The 18263-nt window shown below is 44.6% G+C and overlaps 1 protein-coding gene across 15 annotated transcripts in view; it reads right to left on the minus strand.

The window, feature by feature from the left end:
* The window catches only part of ENOX2 (ecto-NOX disulfide-thiol exchanger 2), a 188882-nt gene that overhangs the window by 104428 nt on the left and 66191 nt on the right, over positions 1-18263 (minus strand). For 2 of the 15 annotated variants that reach the window (XM_090061315.1, XM_090061314.1), the window contains exon 2: positions 4003-4171. The exons of the other annotated variants lie outside the window; for them this stretch is intronic. The gene's annotated coding sequence lies outside the window, so the exon portion shown is untranslated. The remainder of the gene's footprint in view (positions 1-4002; positions 4172-18263) is intronic. 15 annotated transcript variants of the gene reach the window in all.

Genomic DNA, 18263 nt, shown 5'->3' on the forward strand with positions numbered 1-18263 from the left:
TTGTAAAATGTAAGCTAATGCATACACCATCTTTTCACATGCAAAAGAAAGATAAGCATAATTTGACTTGCTGCAGAAAACTTATAAAAAGTAACAGTTATTATCAGTTAAAAACCAAATTAGCTTGAGGTGGAAGTGAAGATTGCTCTAAAATATGAGAGTTCTATAAAACAAGGAAGGAGAAGCTGAAAGTAATAAATGTAAATGAGAAGCTAAGAATTGAAGAAAACTGGTAAGGAAGGCAAAAAAAAGACAAGGATAAACCTATAACCGGCAGACAGAAAGGAGGAGTTTTTAAGGCATTAGGAAAAAAAGGGCATCCTTATAAAGACATTGGTGGAATACAACATGGAGATGGTAGAATTGTCAACAATAACGCAGGAACACAGAAGTGTTTAGTAAATCTCTCTGGGTGTGGACAGATGTAACATGTGAAGTCCTGCAGGTGCCTTTAAATTATTCCAAAACGTGAGGGTACAAGCATATGCAGCTAATGAAGTGCTTCCTCCATTCAACCTCAAAAATGAGCCTGGAAAAAAATATGAACTTTAAAATGCTTCACTTTACATTGGCAGACAAGGTTCTTTGCATAAATCTGATATCTTTTATTAGACCAACTTAAATAATTGGAAAACAATTATTAAGCAAGCTTTCGGGTTCAAAAACCCTTCGTCAGGCTAAGGAAGTTTCAGTAGTTGATACGTGCTCTTCCTGGATGGAATGAAAAAGTAAAGAAGCCAGAGGCTGGGCCAGTATGCATACAAGACAGGTAGTCAGTGAAAATATAGACTGAGGAGTCAATGAGAGACAGGCTGGGGGGGAGAGGGAAGGGGGATGAAAAGTGGAAAGATACCTAGGGAGTCAGCGGTCAGGCAGGTTATAATGTGACATAAATCCAATGTCTATATTTAGTCCATGATTTTTAGTATCCAGGAAGTTGATGAAGTGGAGTTCATGGGCTTGTCTCTGGAAAGTGTTTTGTAAGTTTCCTTTGAGGATCAGGACTGAGAGGTTGGAGAGAGACTGGTTTTCTTGTGAGAAATGTGCCCCCACAGGTAATTGGGTATTCCTGTCTTCGATAGATTCCCAATGTGCATTCATCCTGGTGCGCAGTTATTGTTTGGTCTCTCCTACGTATTTTCCATCAGAGCATTCGGTGCATTGGATGAGATATATTACATTTCTGGAGGTGCAGCTGTAAGATCCAGGAATGCTGATGGCTCTGTTGTGGGGTGTAGTAATTGTGGGGGTGGTGGAGATGTGTTGGCAGGTTTTGCATTTCTTGTCATGGCATGGTCTGGATCCTTTTGCTGTGTTCTGGGCTTGAGGAAGTTTGCTTCTGATGATAAAGTTAGCGAGGTTTGGCGCTTGTTTGAAGGCTAGGATGGGTGGCTCTGGGAAGATCTTTTTTAGAGTAGGGTCTCTTTCTAGTATGGGTTGCAATTGTTTGAGAATTTTCCGTATGGGTTCGAGGGAGGGGTGATATGTCATAACCAGAGGTGTGCGATTTGTGGGGGCTTTTCTTCTGTACTGCAGTTCTTCACATGGTATCCGGGTGGCTCTTTCAAACGTGTGATCTATTTCTCTGGAGGAGTGTCCTTGTTGGGTGAAAACCTTTTTAAGACTGGTGAGGTGGCAATCCCAGGTGTTCTCTTCAGTGCAAATTCGGTGGTATCTGAGGGTTTGGCTGTATATCACAGCTTTTTTGGTGTGTTTAGGGTGATTACTGGTTCTATGCAGATATGTATGTTGGTCTGTGGGTTTCTTGTATAATGTGGTCTGTATTTTATCATTCTGGATACTGATCATCATGTCTAAAAAGGAGATGTTGGTGCTGGAGTATTCCAGAGAAAGTTGGATGGAGGGATGGTGGTTGTTGAATTTCTGATGGAACTCAATCAGGGATTGTAGGTTTTCAGTCCAAATGATGAATATGTCATTGATATATCTTAAGTATAACAAGGGATTGATGTTGCAGTTCTTGAGGAAGTCTTCTTCCAGGTGGGTCATAAAAAGGTTGGCATACTGCAGGGCCATTTTGGTGCCCATAGCTGTTCCCATCATCTGGAGGAAGTGTTGATTATTGAAAGTGAAATTGTTATGTGTGCGGATGAAGTGTATAATGTCAGTAATATCTTTGGGTCTGTATTCTGAGTTGTAATCTTGTTCCTGTAGATATGTAAGGCAGCCTGGAAGCCGTCCTGGTGTGGGATGTTGGTATATAGGCTGGTAACGTCCATGGTGGCTAGGAGGGTGTTGTTGGGAAGGTGGTCTATGTTTTTAAGTTTCCGTAAAAAGTCTGTAGTGTCTTGTACAAAACTTGCTCCGTAGGCGACGAGTGTTTTTAGGAGCGATTCAGCAAAACCCGATATTTCCTCAGTTAGGGTCCCATGGTTGGATATGATAGGTCTGCCAGAGTTCCATCGTTTGTGGATTTTAGAGAACATATAAAAAGTCTCTGGGTTAGGTACTGGGGGGGTTAGGGTCTGCAGTTTTTCTTGTAGTCTTGCTGGAAATGATTTGATGGTATCATTGAGTTTCTTGGTGAAAAGGGGAGTAGGATCTTCTTGTAGTTCTTTGTACTAGGTGGTGTCAGGTAGCTGTCTGTTGGCTTCCTTTATGTAGTCTTCACAGTTTAGGATGACTGTGGCTCCTCCTTTATCTGCTGGTTTTATTACTATTTGGTGGTTAGATCTTAGAGATTCTATGGCCCTTTTCTCTGGTAAAGACAAGTTGTTATAGTGGCATGTGTTGCTGATTATTTCATTGTTCATTCTTTCCCGGAAGGAGTCAATGTAGCAGTCGAGGTTAGGGTTTCATCCACTGTGAGGTGTCCAATCTGATGTTTTTTGGGTTTTTTTGGCATTGATCTTTTCCCAAATGTTGTCAGAGGATGAGCTGTTGTTGGAAGTGGGTTCAGTTTGGTCGTGGAAATATTCCTTGAGGCGGAGGCGTCAGAAGAATTCTTCTAGTTCTCCACATTGAAGTATTTTATTAGGGTATTTTTCTGGACAGAAATTTTGGCTTTTAAAAAGGACAGATTTTTCAGTTTTGGTAAGCGTGTGTATGGAGAGATTGATAATATTTGTGGGTTGGTTGCTGCTTTCAGTTTTATCAAGTCTGAGGTTGGAATGTTGTACGCTGTTGGTGTTGTTCCTTTGATGGTTGTTTTGTGGCTGGGGAACTTGTTCTTGGAGTAATTTGTTCCATTTCTTCTTTTTATGTAGGATGAATGTTGTAGAAAGTTTTTCGTAGTTTCTTTGTATCCATTGTATATTGTTAGGGAAGATGATTGCATTCACACTCTCCAACACAAAGCAATAGGAAGTTGGTCAGTCCTCCAGCACTGTACAGTGCTTCGTTTTTCATGCTACCTCATTACTCTGAGGAGCTGTCTCCATTCACACTGAACTCCGTTGCTCCAGGTTTACAGGACACAACTGGAATATGAACTTGCCCACCTACAGCCACCCAACCTAAGGAATCAACCTCTCCAGATGAGGTCTGAGGACCCTTTGAAGCATGTCAACAAGCCTGAACCAGGAATGTCAGTCCCACCATCCTCTGCTGCACCCATGAGGTAGTCAACTATAAAAGACAGGCAGAGGTAATGGACCTCCTTGCCATCTGAGGGGGATCTGGATGGATGTGGGGTGAGGGGCCCGCTTTGTGGCCTGACCTGGCCCCTGCTGTGGCAGAGCAGAATAGAGCAGCATGGAGTGCAACCCTACCTCCTCAGGCTCCTGGAGGTGGCCGTAGGGCTAGATAGGATCAATTGGCAAGCCAGATATGGCCTGCAGGCTGTATTTTGCCCAACCCTGTTCTAGAAGGACACAAGCATTCAAGGCCACTGGCAGTAGGCCCAGAAAACCACACCCCAATCTAACAGCTACCCTCAAAAGGGCCTTAGATCACCGCGCACAGAGCCAGAGCTTCCCATCAGACCACTAGGAAATCCCCCCAAGCCCAGAGTTATCCCCAGAAGTACCACTGATCTCCTACCCAAAAATCAGACCTTCACTCCATGGATTTGGCAATTTCCCAGCCTCTCACACTTAGAAATTCACCCTGCCCTCATGGCAGGTCCAAGACCAGGGGGCTGTAAGTCTATGCTGTGCTGAAGCACTGCAAATTTGAAGAACTTCATATTGGAGTCTGTACTCGGTTTTGCCTACAGGAAAAAAGCATACGATGTAATCATAATATGGAACAATACCAAAGCATATTCCATTCCTACAGTAGCTAAGGAAAATATTAAATAGGAGATACTAAAATAAGATTTTTAAGATCAGTAAGTCATAGAATCATAAAAGATTAGCATTAGCAGGAAGTCATCTAGTCCAACCACCTAATAAAAGCAGGACCATCCCCAACGAATTTACTACCCTCCTCATGAGAATGTTTTTCAAATTATGTTGATGATTTTCAATAACTATAGGAACAGTGGGAAACTTTCATGAGACTGTAAGAACACTAATGTTCTGTTGCATGTAAAAAGAAAAAATAGATAGTTATAGGCTTGTCAATCTGATGTAAAACCTACAAAGAATAATGGAACAATTAATCTGGGGCTTAACTAATAAGGAATAAAGAGAGAGAACTATAATCAATACCAATCAACCTGGGATTATGCAAAATATATCCTACAAAACTAAATTAGATCTTCTTGTGATATGTATTTATCAATCAAATGTTTACTAAGTGTTGGTGTAATTCTAATATAATGAACGGCTTAGTCTGTATCTGTCTGTATGTCTGTCTGTCCATAATGCTTTTGACCAACTATGCATGCGCCACCAAGAGGACAGGCAGCAATTGGCTGCATGGGCCTGGGCTGTGCAGGCCCAAGTTTGAGCTGCTGCCAGCAAAGTCTGTAGTAGTGGCAAACACGCCACTGCCACTCAAGCAGTGGGGCTTCCCCACACCACCCTGCCTGAGGGAGAAGAGGGGTAGGGGGGTCACGGTGGCGGTGCCCTCCTGCTGCCCATCCCCAATGCCCCCCAGAACAGCCAGCAGGGAGGGAGAGGCAGCAGGCAGGGACAGAGGGGAGCAGGCTGGGGAGGCAGGGGTTCACAGCATCAGGGAGGGAGGGAGAGAAGGGAGCAGAAAGGGGGCCCCCAACAACAGCTGGCAGGGAGGGGGAGGCGGCAGGGAGGCAAGGAGGGAAGCTGCGCAGGTCCAGGCAGGCACAGGGCAGGGGAAGGCAAAGTGGGAGAGGGATCATGGTGGCGGTTGTTATTAGGGCCAGGAGGCAGGGAAGGAAGGAAGGAGGGAAGAAAGCAGGGAGGGGAGGGTGTCACAGTGGCAGCACCCGCCACCCAGCCCCAACAACAGCTGGCAGGGAAGGGGAGGTGGCAGGGAGGGAGGGAAGGGAGCAGGGAGGGGAGGGGCAGCAGGTAGAAGCCCTGCTGCAAAGAGAAGGCAGGCTGGGGGAGGGAGCTCCTGCGCTGGAGGAGAAGATGGCAGCAGAGGGAGTCTTTACATGGCCGGCCCCGAAGGGTGAGTGGGGGCCAATGGGGGGCCATATATACACTCCTTGAAATCCGTCATTCTTGATAGGTAATTAGCTAGTATATTTATACCTTTTTAAGAAGTCTGCTTATTTCTTCCAGTTAATAATTCCCTGACACTCCAGTAACAGTTCTGATAGAGACAGACACATCCTAGCAACAGCTTTGGACTTGCTGCTGGTTCTCTGGAAATTTTTCTTTGCTTTTCAGGTATGCACTTCAAGGCAACATCATCCAAGAACATAGCTACTTGCAATAGGCATGAATGATACTGGACCTGACCTGTTATCAATTGGGGAGTTCCCTGCACTCCCCAAACTAAGCTCACAATGCCAACAACTACAGGTCACTTGCTTACTATCTGGTTTTTCTCTTCCTGATTGTGGACATATTAAAACAACATTCGAAAATGGTGAAAAGGGTTACTTGTTCTAGCCCTTTATTTCATGGTCTATATCAGCGGTCTCCAAACTTTTTTGATCGCACATCCTTATCAGTAAAAAATTTTTGAGCACGCACCCCAATATATGGATATTTATATTCACGCTCCCCATCAGTAAAAAAAAATTTTGAGTGCGCACCCCCAATACATGTATATTTATATAAATATACATCTAAATAGAAGTTCTAATATTTTCTTCCCACACCCCAATGGGTCATCTTGCACACCCCCATTTTGGAGACCACTGGTCTATATGAAGAGTTTCCATAGTGACTGATTATTCCATGAGTTGCTATGGTTACTGACTTACCTAATTTTTCTGTGTCTGTGACTGAAATGGCAAAACAGCCAGGGAGCCAGGTCTCAGAGAAGCAGCTGGGTTTATATGAAGGCCAAGCCTCTGAAAGGTATTTCTTGAACTCATGGTGGAGCTAAGGGACTGGGGTAGAATATAAACATGGGCAAAGGAAAGCCTACAAGCCAGTAGAGAAAGAACTGAGCTTTGCTTTCAAGAGACAGGAGAAGGCAAGAGAGAAGGAGGGAGAATGATGAACATATGCAGAGCCAAAGCTGAAGCACACTAGAGACAGGACAGGAAGTAGAGAGTATGTTCAATTAGGGCAGATCACAACAGAAAATTATGTAGGTTGCATAGGTGCCCACAGGTCCAAAATTTGGCAACGGAGAAGTGGTGCAGTATTTACTGCTGCAACTCAGGCAGAAATGAATGCTTCTACCACCCCCCACTGCCAAATTTCCAGACCTGTGGGGAGCCTCATGGGCTGAATGACATGGCTCCACGGGTCACATCCAGCTCCCAGGCTAGAGTCTGAGCATCACTGCTCTGCACCACTGCTCTAAAGAGTAGGTCTATCTTGTAATAACATAGCTGGAGATACTCAAGCTAGCTGTAGTACAAGAAACAGTCTAACTAAAGCAATATGAAGCTCTTCAAAAGATAATTTACACTGATTCTCAGCAAACCTTTTACTTAGCTGTTCAAAAATGTCTTGGGTTTCATAGATCTACTCCTTCATTAGAAAATAATCCCCTACTGATTCATATATATTTTGCAAGATGAAACAACAAGAGAAAGTAAAAGAGAGAGTGCCCAGCTTGCAGTCACTGCTTGTCAGTATGCATCTCCACCTTCAGCTTGTTGAAGGTGAATTAGACTGATATCCAACAACTGCTCAGGATGTGGCTGGCTAATGCACCTTGCCTCCTAGTACGTCTTCAGCATAAGGTTTTATAAGGCAGGGAAGGAGCAATGAGGTTGCATCACCATAACTGCATTGAAACAGTCAGTCTCATTTTTTAGCCAGATTCAAAAAGAGATTTGACAAATTATTGGAGGAAAGGGGCATCAGTAGCTATCGAGGATAGGGAGTTAGGGATACCTTTACATTTCATGAAATGCCTATAGTCTTATGAGAGGGAGAAGAGCATTTCACTGTCTAGCTTCTAGATCATTATGTTATATACTATTACATTTGTTAGATGCAGAGACCGTTAGCTCATTTTGATTTAAGCAACTGATTTCCATCAATCACTCTGGGGTGTTCTTGGAAACATAACAGGCTACAGTCTGCAATGATGTCTGGCATATCAACCACCAGCACCATACCTGCCAGTATTACAGGTCAATACCAGAACAGATACCTGAAGTATACTAAGGGCCTTTCTACATGTTCAAATTAAAGCGGGAAAGAAACCAGCTATAGAGTTGTTACACATTTTCAAGCACTAACTGCATAACTGGTTGGCTGTTTTTATAGCTGAATAGTCATTTTTATCATGTGATAATTACTTTGCACTTGTGACTGCTCTAAATTTACTGTGTGATTAAGCAGCTATTTGTGCTTGTTGGTGTCACTAGGCATAACCCTAGGTAACTCAGAGGGATGGAAGACCACGACTGTCGAAGAAGCCCCTCTGCTCTGGGCGAGCCAGGGCCCCCCCACCCTTTTCCTGAACCTTTGTAACCCTTTCCTGAACTTTTTGTAACCTCCTGTAATACTGGAAAAACAGGATGAGTAGCAGGCAGGCTGAAACTCCCTAAAACTGTTATCTGTGGAATGCCAACTAGTGGAAAATTACTGTTGGAAGTGGCCAAGGTATAAAAATACACTGTTGCAGGGCTAGGGGCACAGGATTTGAGACCATACAGTCTCCCTGTGCCTTTTACTTGAGCTCAAATAAACTCGGTCTACTTCTCCCCCCAGTGTGTTTACTGGCGCGATGCACACCGGTCAACGAACCCAACTGTTGCCTCCCTCGGGCACCTTGTGCCGGCAACATGCTGGTAATTACTTTGCATATGCGGCCAGTCTAAATTTATTGCACAATGAACTAGATAACTGCATAATATGTGTAAACTGTAGCAGGGGGCTGACTGACTCCAAAGTGATTCCTAACTGACCAACAGTAATCTGTATTTTACTTTTTATTTTGTATTTTCCTTTGTAGAACTCATTTTCCCAATCATTAAAAAGTTTATTCCTTAATCTAGATCTACTGGGACAACCCTGTTGGTTTGTTTTCAAATTCTTTTTCTCTCTTTTGATCTGCATTTTTAACTCTTTCATAATGTTTCTTAATTGTCCTGCAATATGTTTAGCAGGCTATGGTTAGGGTGTGAGGATGACCCCCAAGGATATCATGGAGTAGAAAAAATAATGCAGAGGCCCAATGGGTTGTGGCAGAGGCTCTCCTATGCCCTTTCTAACACCATCGTTTCCTCTGGCAACTCTAGCTTTACACCCAACACAAAGCTGTGCTTCCCGCTCTATGCAGCAGTGGGAGAGTCTGCTGGGACCCCACCATAACTGAGTTATGGAAGGTCCATAGATAGGACACTTCCCTCTTCTAGGGGAAGAACATAGAGGCTCCTACCTCAAGTGGTATCAGTTAAGAGTCTTATTGCTCTCCAAAGGCATTAAGCTGTCAGGTAAAAAAAACTGCCTTCTCTATTGGGGGGGGAGGGGCGGCAGAAGGATAAATCCACAATAGTGCCAATTTCAAAAGTTTGATCTAAAAATTGGAGCTTGTGCACACCCAGAAAGCTGCTAGCTTGTCCTGCTACTTAGAGGCACATGTAACTCGTTGATTGGAGTACATTCCACCACCAGAGAGGCTGACAGTTTCTTACAGGCCTAGCTACAAAATTTGCTTAAGAGGCTCCTGTTCAATGCAAAGTGGGGAGGGGTTGTTATACACACAGCCCTTTATCTGAAAACAGCTACTCAGCCAGAAGCCCTGGTTATGCATGGGCAGATCTAGGATTATAATAATAGGGTTGCAGCCACACCCCCTTCACTGCACATGCCAAACAGCTGAAGGGGGTGGGGCCAAAAACACTTGGTGTGATTCTACATGCCGGTAAGCTTTTAGAGCTCACTGGCATGTCAGCATAGCTCTTGTTGGGAGCTCCTCATGTGCTCACCAGCTGCTACGTACAGGGTCAGCCTCGAGTTCCAAACCCTGCTGCCATTCCTTCTTCCCAGCCTTCCTAGAGGATAAGTAGTGGTGACACAGAGCCTCCAGAGCTGCATGTATGCAGGGGCAAGTGCCAATCCTGCTTATCCCCTTTCCTTCTTTCCCCTGCTGCTGAATTCAAGTGGGGAGGAAGATGGGAAAGAGCAAATAGCAGCAGGCTCAGGATTTGCCTGAAAGCAGGGACTCTTGGCAGATGCCATACCAACCTCTAACAGCAGTGAACTCTGAAAGCTCCCAGATCATGCTCTGACATGCTGGTGAGCTCTGAGAGCTGAAGGGGCATGTGGCACACAGCCAAAGGAGAATGTGACTGTGCCACTACATCCCCTCTGGATCCCACCCACGTTCAGAGGATTCCTTATAAATAAGAGTGGGTAGTGGGTTGTCTTGTAGGCTTGGCCAGTTTTAAACTCTGCCCAAATTGCATACATCAAATCACTAGAGAAAAGGGGGAACAATACATAGAAAAAATATTCTCAAATATTTTAAATATATTAAATATTCACTGGGCTTTAAATTAGGTTTACAAAGCACTAACTGCACTAAATATACACCAAAGATTATGCAAGCTCTGTCCAACAAACCTTCAGAGGGTGATGGTCTCGAGTTAAAAGAGAATGATGAGACAGGATAGGATAGGGACAGAGACAATCCAAGAGTATCCAGGAAAGTGAACTTGACAGCAAAACCATTCTTCATCATCATACACACTACATTGCCAAAAGCTACTAAAAATCACTAGAGAAGTTTCATGCATGACCTTTCCTGTATGCCCTTGAAAGTGCTTGTCACCAGATATCAGTTCATTCATAGCAAAAAGACATCACAAGCCAACATAATACCTTGTCAAACAAAATGATGACTTTACTAATATGATTGCTTTCTTCCTTGACTAACAGCCCCATGAGTACTCCATGCAAAGGCTAAACTAAAAGCTTTGCACTCTAGACCACAGGTTTCCTGCATTTTTCCAATCCATTTTATTACTATTGAAATGCTTCAAACTGGGGTGGGACTTGAAGTGTTTCAGGAGAATGTCTCTACTTCACAATGAAGTGCTTCCAAGTTGTTCCTGTTTGTTTTTTTCCAGGGACCTTTTGGAGGTGGAACGATCCTTTCTGAATCCCTTCAGACATACATTTGTACTCTGTTTTTGGAGCACATTAAAGGCACTTGGAGCACTTCAAAAAACTATCTATGCCCTACCATTCAGTATTACATTGACTCAAGCTGACAATTCATTTTTACAACAGAATTAATCATTCTTGTTAATGACTAATAATGGGGTTGCTTGTTTGTTACAGGGGGTGCACAAAGTACTGCAATGGAGTTTTCTACAGAACAGTTATAAGTACTCCTCCAACCTGAAAGCAAATTCATCTCAGTAAAACTGTAGGAGGTCACTGGCATGCTGCCAGAAGCCAAGTCATCTCTCTGCTGGGATTGTTGCGTTATGTTGGAAAATCATCTGCCACGCCTTTGATGTTTGAGAGAGAGGTGACAAAACACTCTTGGGAGACAAAAGGGTTGGTTATAGGCTCAAGAAGTTGGCTCTTCTGGCTCTTCTTCTCAGGGCTCCACCATCCCCATTCCCTGCACTAACCACGCTTCTAATTCTGCCCTTATCTTCAGGGTCAGGACGGACTTGTAATCTCATCCATGTCTTTGTTCTCCTCCAGGTTCCCAAAGTGGTTATCTTCACCCCCTAGGACTGGACTCACCAACGGCGCAGTCTCCTCCGTTTCTGTGCTGGCTCCCGCCAACCGAGCAGCCTCTTCTGCCTCTTCACTGGTTCTCACCATGTAAGTCAGGGGACCAGAGGTTTCCTCTACGCTCTGGGGTCAGTTTTCTCTCTCTTTGGTCTCCACCAGCTTCTTTCTTCTTGCCTCGTCTCCCTGTTTTTCCATCCGACCTCCAACACTCGCTCAGCATCCCTTTAAATTTCCTTTCTGTCCAGCTGGGTTCACCATGGCAGCATCCAATTCACTGCCTTCCTAACCCAGCTGTTTTCTCTTGAACTTTTCAGCGCGGATTTTTCTCTATTCTTTGGCTGTGCCAATCTCCCTATCCCAAGCTCAAAACCTGGCAGCTGGGTTTGCCCAGCCTTTGATCTGCTGCGGCCACTGCTAGTTCCCTTAATTAGTCAGGGCGCAGCATCTTTCCCGACCTGGTTCACTGCAGTTTCCTCGGCATCCCTCGGTAAGTTTGTTTCCTTTGTTTTATTCTTCATGTTCTCACGGCAGGGTGCTTCAGCTGCCCTGTCACAAGAACACTGTGATATAGCAGACGTTGCAAATCAAGTACCTGCCTGATAAAAATTTAGGAGATTACATTATGAAGCCTGACACAAGAGAACTACAATAAGGGACTTCAAGGAGAAATGCAAAACTCTGGAACTCTTGGTTCAGAGAGGATACCTCTTATTAGATCAACTAAGAAAAATCACAAAAAAATTATGTTTTTCTGCAAGTTTTCAGGCACACACGCCCTTCCTCAGGCTCAGGGAAAATTAAAGATCGCTAAAAGTCCCCATAGGTAAAAAATAAACTTCATTTTTACACAGAGGAAGCTGAAGGTGGACATGTATTCCTCTGGGTCCATGACAGTGTCTTTGTGAGTTGCTCTTTGATGTGCAGATAAAGCAGGAAGGTGCATAAATCAAAATTCAACATCAAACAATGAAATGTCAAGTTTCCATTAATTTCTACAAATACATTTTTAAAACATTTATAAAGTCTTATTGTGATGGGGAGAAATGTTCCTTCATGTACCTGACATAGCACCTCACAGCTTGCTGAGAAATTAATGAAGCAAAAACCAGTGACTTGTTGCATGTAGTAACATAGATATTAGGGCTGTGTGAAGCTTCAGTGGCTGATTCAATTAGGCGGAGATTCGGCCTGACCCGGTGGCCAAATCTCCTAAATCAAACCGAATCAGGAGACCCTTTAATCTCTCCGAATTGAATAGAAAGCGTCTAAATCAATTTGGAGAGATTCAGAAAGGTTCAGCAATTTGGATAGACACAACTTTAAATGTTTTTTCTACATACCTCCAGGTACCAGGCAGCTCGTGAATGCTGCAATGGTGGGGAGAATGGAGCGTCCCCCAGGAGTGGGAGGGAATGCGGGGGAGGGTTCCCAGCACGATCAGCAGTAGACCTGGAAGAAGTGAACCAAAAGGACTTCTGGTCCACTTCCAGGTCCGCTGGGGAGTGTGCAGGGAGCCCCCCTGCTCCCCCCAGCTCAGTGACTGGTGCCTCCTAGGTCTGGAGGGACTCTTGGGGTCCTTTCATGGCCAACTGCCAAGCCAGAGAGACGCAGAGGGGGCCCCCAGTGCACACAGCAGTGGACCCAGAAGTGTATTGTAAGTACTTCCTTACCACCGGTCCACTTCCGGCTTCCAAAGCTGACAACTGAAGCTGTACACAGTGCTGAAACAGATTTGCAAATGCTTAATTCTAGTCATCAGCCATGTCACACAGGGAGAGATAAATGTCAGCTTGCTCCCCATTACCAGTCTTTTCCCTCAGGATTATTAGCTGCCAAGTAACAGATTTTCCTTCACAGTTTCTAAATCTTAAAAATCAACTACTGACCTGAACTCCATGAAATGGTCTCCATTCAAAGCTGGTATTAGGGACAGGCAAACAGCCAGGGTGCCATGGTCAGTGGGATACCATACACACAGAAAGCAGCACCCTGCCCCACCCCACCCACGTCACTGCCCCCCAACCCAAGTCAGTGGCACTGCTGCAGGGAGGTGCAGGTGGGCAGGGGCCTGGGGCACAGCCCAGGAGGTAGAGCCGCCTGCACTGCCCAGCTGCGCCTCCAGCCACTGCTCAGAAAGAGCTGGACAAGGCAATGAGGAGACTCCACCTTCCTGCTGGACTGCGCCCTGTGCTCCTGCTCACCTGCTTCTGCCTATAGCAGTGTCATTGACCTAGGAGGGGAGGGGGGCACCAAATACAATTTTGCCCAAGGCAACATTTTCCCTAAGGCCAGCTCTGTCTCTGCTACAAACTATATTTAAGCTGCACTAGTGCAAAACCAGCTTATTCAAAAAGTTAATACCATAACAAGAAGCTTCCAGCTTTTCTATTGGAAAAACAAGCCTTCCAGAAGCACTAGGTTAATAACTGAACCACCAAAGTAACATCAAATGGAAAGAAAGGGCTTTACTGGAAATAATTACAGAGCAACAAAACAAGTTTTGGATAGTGGATCTTAGAAGTGCACTGATACATTGGTCCCATATCGGATCAGCAACAATATAGGGAGAATTGACAGCATTGGAAATCGGCATTTTTGCCTGATGTAGCCAATAATGTGGCTGATAAATACCCCGTACATGTGCATGGCCACAGCATACATGCAGCCAGGAGCGCAACCCAGCAACTTGGAGAGCAGCATTGGCTGCTAAGTCTTGTGGGGGAAGGGATGGGGGGAGGGAAGTGCTGGGGGGAAGTGGAATGCGGGGAGGGAGTGAGGGGGTGCTAGCAGGGCTGGAGGGCCAGGGGTTTAGGAGTGAGGGGCAGAGGCAGGGCACAGGCATACCAGAGCTGCCCCACCACCCAGCTTTAACCCAGTGGACATACAACCTGGCAGCCCACCCTTCGTGCCCGCAGCTCAGTGGTTGGAAACATCTGGTATATCTGGTCCAATCCACCAAATGTCCTCATGGCAACTACATGGGTGAAACTAAACAGCAACTATGCATCAGAATGAACTCTCACAGAGAAAAATCATAAGCTGAAACCCAGGAACCAAGGATCAAACATCAATATTGATTTTCTGACATGCTATAATCTGATTCCTAAAATTCTTCCTATGCAGTACAGTGACAATGATCTTCCTCCGTCTTGATAGATCTTGACCTCCCACTAATTAGGCTTCTTTTCTTCTGCTGTTGGTCTGCTACTCCTGGTAATTTCTCAGCTGTAAACGTGTTAAAAAAAAAAAAAAAATCATCACTGTGCCCACTTTCCTCCTCAGACTTGAAGAAAAATGCTTTGCATTCAAAAGCTTGCCTCGCTTTATCCCTATTATACAGTTGGTCCAATAAAAGAGATCAACCAAAAAAAATATTTGCCTCTCACATCACTTCTGGACCATCATGGCTACAACTTCACTCTTAATACTGTACGTAGGTCAGATTAGTTGGTCATGATAATGCTACTTTATGGCCTAATGTCTGTGATTGTATTAATCTAATACTAAAAATTATGCCTGATTTTAAGAATAAAGAAATTAATATAAGCATGATTGTATAGATACTAAGTACATCTGTTTCATACTTGAAATTATTGTGTGTACACATCTCAAACAAATGCAAGAAAAATCTGTCATTAAAAAACAATAAAATACTTTGAATACACGTGTGACAGACAACACAAATAGCATCTGCAGATATTTCAAATATAACCTTTAGTATTAAATGCACTAAGTATTCAGAAGGAGAAAAAAAATAACACAATGCCACCTAATTTCCTTCAGTTCTTTTTGTCTGGCCTCTGAGTACTAATTAAAAGTTAATGCATATAAATCTACCAAACACTAGTTTCAATCCTCTTTTAACAAATTAATGAATCTCTGGAACCTTACCTAATCATCTTGCATATCTTTTTAGGGAAAAAAAATCTAGAGAATGTCTTTTCATGCTCTCCCTAATAGCTCTCTCCCTTTTCAGAGATATGTCTTTATACCTCCTTAACAGTATAACCCTGCCATTTTAGCTGATATCCCTCAAACGTAGGACAAAGTGATTTTTGTGTTTAACAAAAAATAATTCTCTTAATTAACAAAGACATGGTAGGCTGCAGTAAATTCAGGATCCCAAGATTTTACAAAGAACAAAACAGATAGGTTTATGTACCACTACTTTAAGGCCCCAGGCTAACAGCTATGCTTTTCACATGAGTCACCTCACTGTCATCAGAGACTTTGATCTCATAAGCAGGGTGGCCTTATATTATGAAATCTCCTGGCGCCCCATGCATCCCTTTGTCTGGCATCACACTCCCAACAGAAACGGATTGAATTTTATTAGATGTTAAGACTGCCAGCTGAGCTGCAGGGACGAGGGAAAGGAACAAAAGTTTTAATCCCAAAAATAAAAGGAGATTCATAGATTTTCATAGATTTCATAGACATTAGGGCTGGAAGGGACCTCGGGAGATCATCGAGTCCAGCCCCCTGCCCAAAGGGCAGGAAGTCAGCTGGGGTCATAGGATCCCAGCAAGATAAGCATCCAATTTACTCTTGAAGGTGTTCAATGTAGGTGCTTGAACCACCTCCGCTGGCAGACTGTTCCAGACCTTGGGGGCTCGGACAGTAAAGAAATTCTTCCTTATGTCCAGCCTGAAACAGTCTTGCAGGAGTTTGTGATCGTTCGACCTCGTCATCCCTTGGGTGCTCTGGTGAACAGATGTTCCCCCAGATCCTGGTGGTCACCCCTGATAAACTTATAGGTGGCCATCAGATCACCCCTGAGCCTGCGCTTTTCCAGGCTAAAGAGTCCCATGGCTCTCAGCCTGTCATCGTAAGATCTGTTTTCCTGACCTCTGATCATGCGCGTGGCTCTCCTCTGGACTCTCTCAAGCTTCTCCACATCCTTTTTGAATTGTGGAGCCCAAAACTGGACGCAGTACTCCAGCTGCGGCCTCACCAAGGCCAAGTACAAGGGGAGAGACTTCTAGCTGCTCCTGCTTCTGATACAGGTTAAGTGTTCTTTGGGATTAGAACAAAAGGGTGGGGATGGAATATGCTATATGCAAACAAAATATTCAGATATGTTTTATGTGCCAGCCTGGTAACAAGCTTCCACTGAGTGTTCAAGTTACATTCATATTTTTTTCCTAAAAAATTAAGATTCAGACAAATTTCATAAGAAAAGCCAAAGTTACATGTGGCAGGCCAGCAGGGGGTGCTACTGTGCCAAGATACCCACCTCACTGCGCCCAACCAAAACTAGGCTTTGGATGCCTCCCCAGGGGCACCAACTTCTGGACAACCCCCTTCCTGGAGCACACCCGCAAGCCTGGGGTACCGCAGCCAACACCTGGACTCAGGCCTTTGTTTGAGCCCTGTGCCACCCAGGATACACAGGCCCTGTAGACCCTGGGATCTTGGAGTGCTTCTACTAGCCTGAAGCATAGAAAGTAGCCTCCCTTTGTCAGCTGCGCTAAGGGAGCAAGAAGACTTGCCCAATCCCATAGCTTTAATGATTGGAGAGGGAGGGCCTAGGGAAGGAATGCAAACCAAAAGGAAACAGCCTTGAGCAAAACAGTAGGGCTGTATGAAGTTTCAGTCCCTGATTTGATTTGGCAGAGATTCAACCTGATTCAATGGCCAAATCTCCAAATCCAAATTGAATCAGAGGACCCTTTAATCCCTCCACATCAAATTGGAACCCTCCGAATCAATTCAGAAAGATTCAGAGATTTGGACATAGACACTGCTTTAAATGTTTTTTCTAATACCTCTAGGTAGCAGGTGGCTTGTGAACACTGCAATGCTGGGATGCACGGAGTGTACCATAGAAGCATGGGGGGTTCCCCAACACTCGGCAGCAGACCCAGAAGTGGACCAGAAGCACTTCCAGTCCACTTCTGGGTCCACCCGGGAGCACGCAGGGCACCCTCCCCCCACTCGTGCCCTTTCTGGCTTGATGACTAGTGCCTCCTGAGTCGGGGGGGGGGGCCCACAGGACCCCCCCCCACCATGCTCCCCAGCAGACCCAGAAGTCAACTGAAAATAATTCTGGTCCACTTCCGGGTTCACCATCGAGCACATGGAGGGCCCCCCTCACACTCCTGTGGGACTCTCCACGCACCCCAGCATCGCAGTTATCACAAGCCATGCCTGCTACCACAAGATATGTAGAAAAAACTTTTAAAGCTGTGTCTATGCCCAAATCACTGATTCTCCGAATCAGCATTGAATCTTCAGAATCGAATTCGGCCAACTCAAATCAGGGACAGTGATCCAAATCAACTAACTGAATCACTGTCCCTGATTTGGCCTGCTTCGTACACCCCTACAAAACAGTATATGAGGCTTGTGAGCCCTTTGAGTATGCGTCTAGAACAATTAGGTCTAGGTAACTGGCTACAATTCAGATAAGTTACTCACAATTCCATCCAGGGATTGATTAAGCCTGCTCTAGAGGCAGCATGGCTCACTGGCTGTGTCCCCAAAACATGTCTCTTCCTTCTTGCTGGAGAGACTCCTTTAAATAGCCTTCCTAACATCATTCCCTGGACCCAATCAGGGGCAGGTGTTATTAGATGCTGGCCAATCAATGTGAAAAGCATCACTGCTACCTAGTGAAGTCACAGGGGCTCAAGCCTCTGCCCCCAGGTCATGAGATCAGAACTCAGAACAATAGAGAGCTAGATCCACCCTGCTCTTACCTAGGCTAAGGCACCTAGGCAGCAATTTGTTGCCGAGTAACTGGTTGACAGACACTTGGGCAGAAAAAGAGAGGTGATTGGGAGGGGATTCTTTCACAGTACATATCCCTGAATGCAAAGCAAACTGCTTGCCAAACTTCAAGCCTCTGCTCTGCAAAATACAAGTACTAGAGCTGAACATAACTGAAAAGATTATTTTTACCAAAGGCAATAAACAAACATTCTATATTTTTATTTAATCTACTTTCTAAAAGAAATCTCTGAACTATTTCTGCTGAAACTTCCTCCATATCTTACTGCCAGAACTACAGTAAGACATATGAGTTGGATTCCACATGCTATAAATAAAAGGCTGCTTGCAGAATAACCTTGGTGAGGACCCTAGGAATCTGGTACTTGT

The sequence above is a fragment of the Crocodylus siamensis genome, chromosome 8 (genome assembly GCF_052110815.1).
Source record: "Crocodylus siamensis isolate JL-2025a chromosome 8, ASM5211081v1, whole genome shotgun sequence".
In the NCBI taxonomy this organism is placed as follows: domain Eukaryota; kingdom Metazoa; phylum Chordata; order Crocodylia; family Crocodylidae; genus Crocodylus; species Crocodylus siamensis.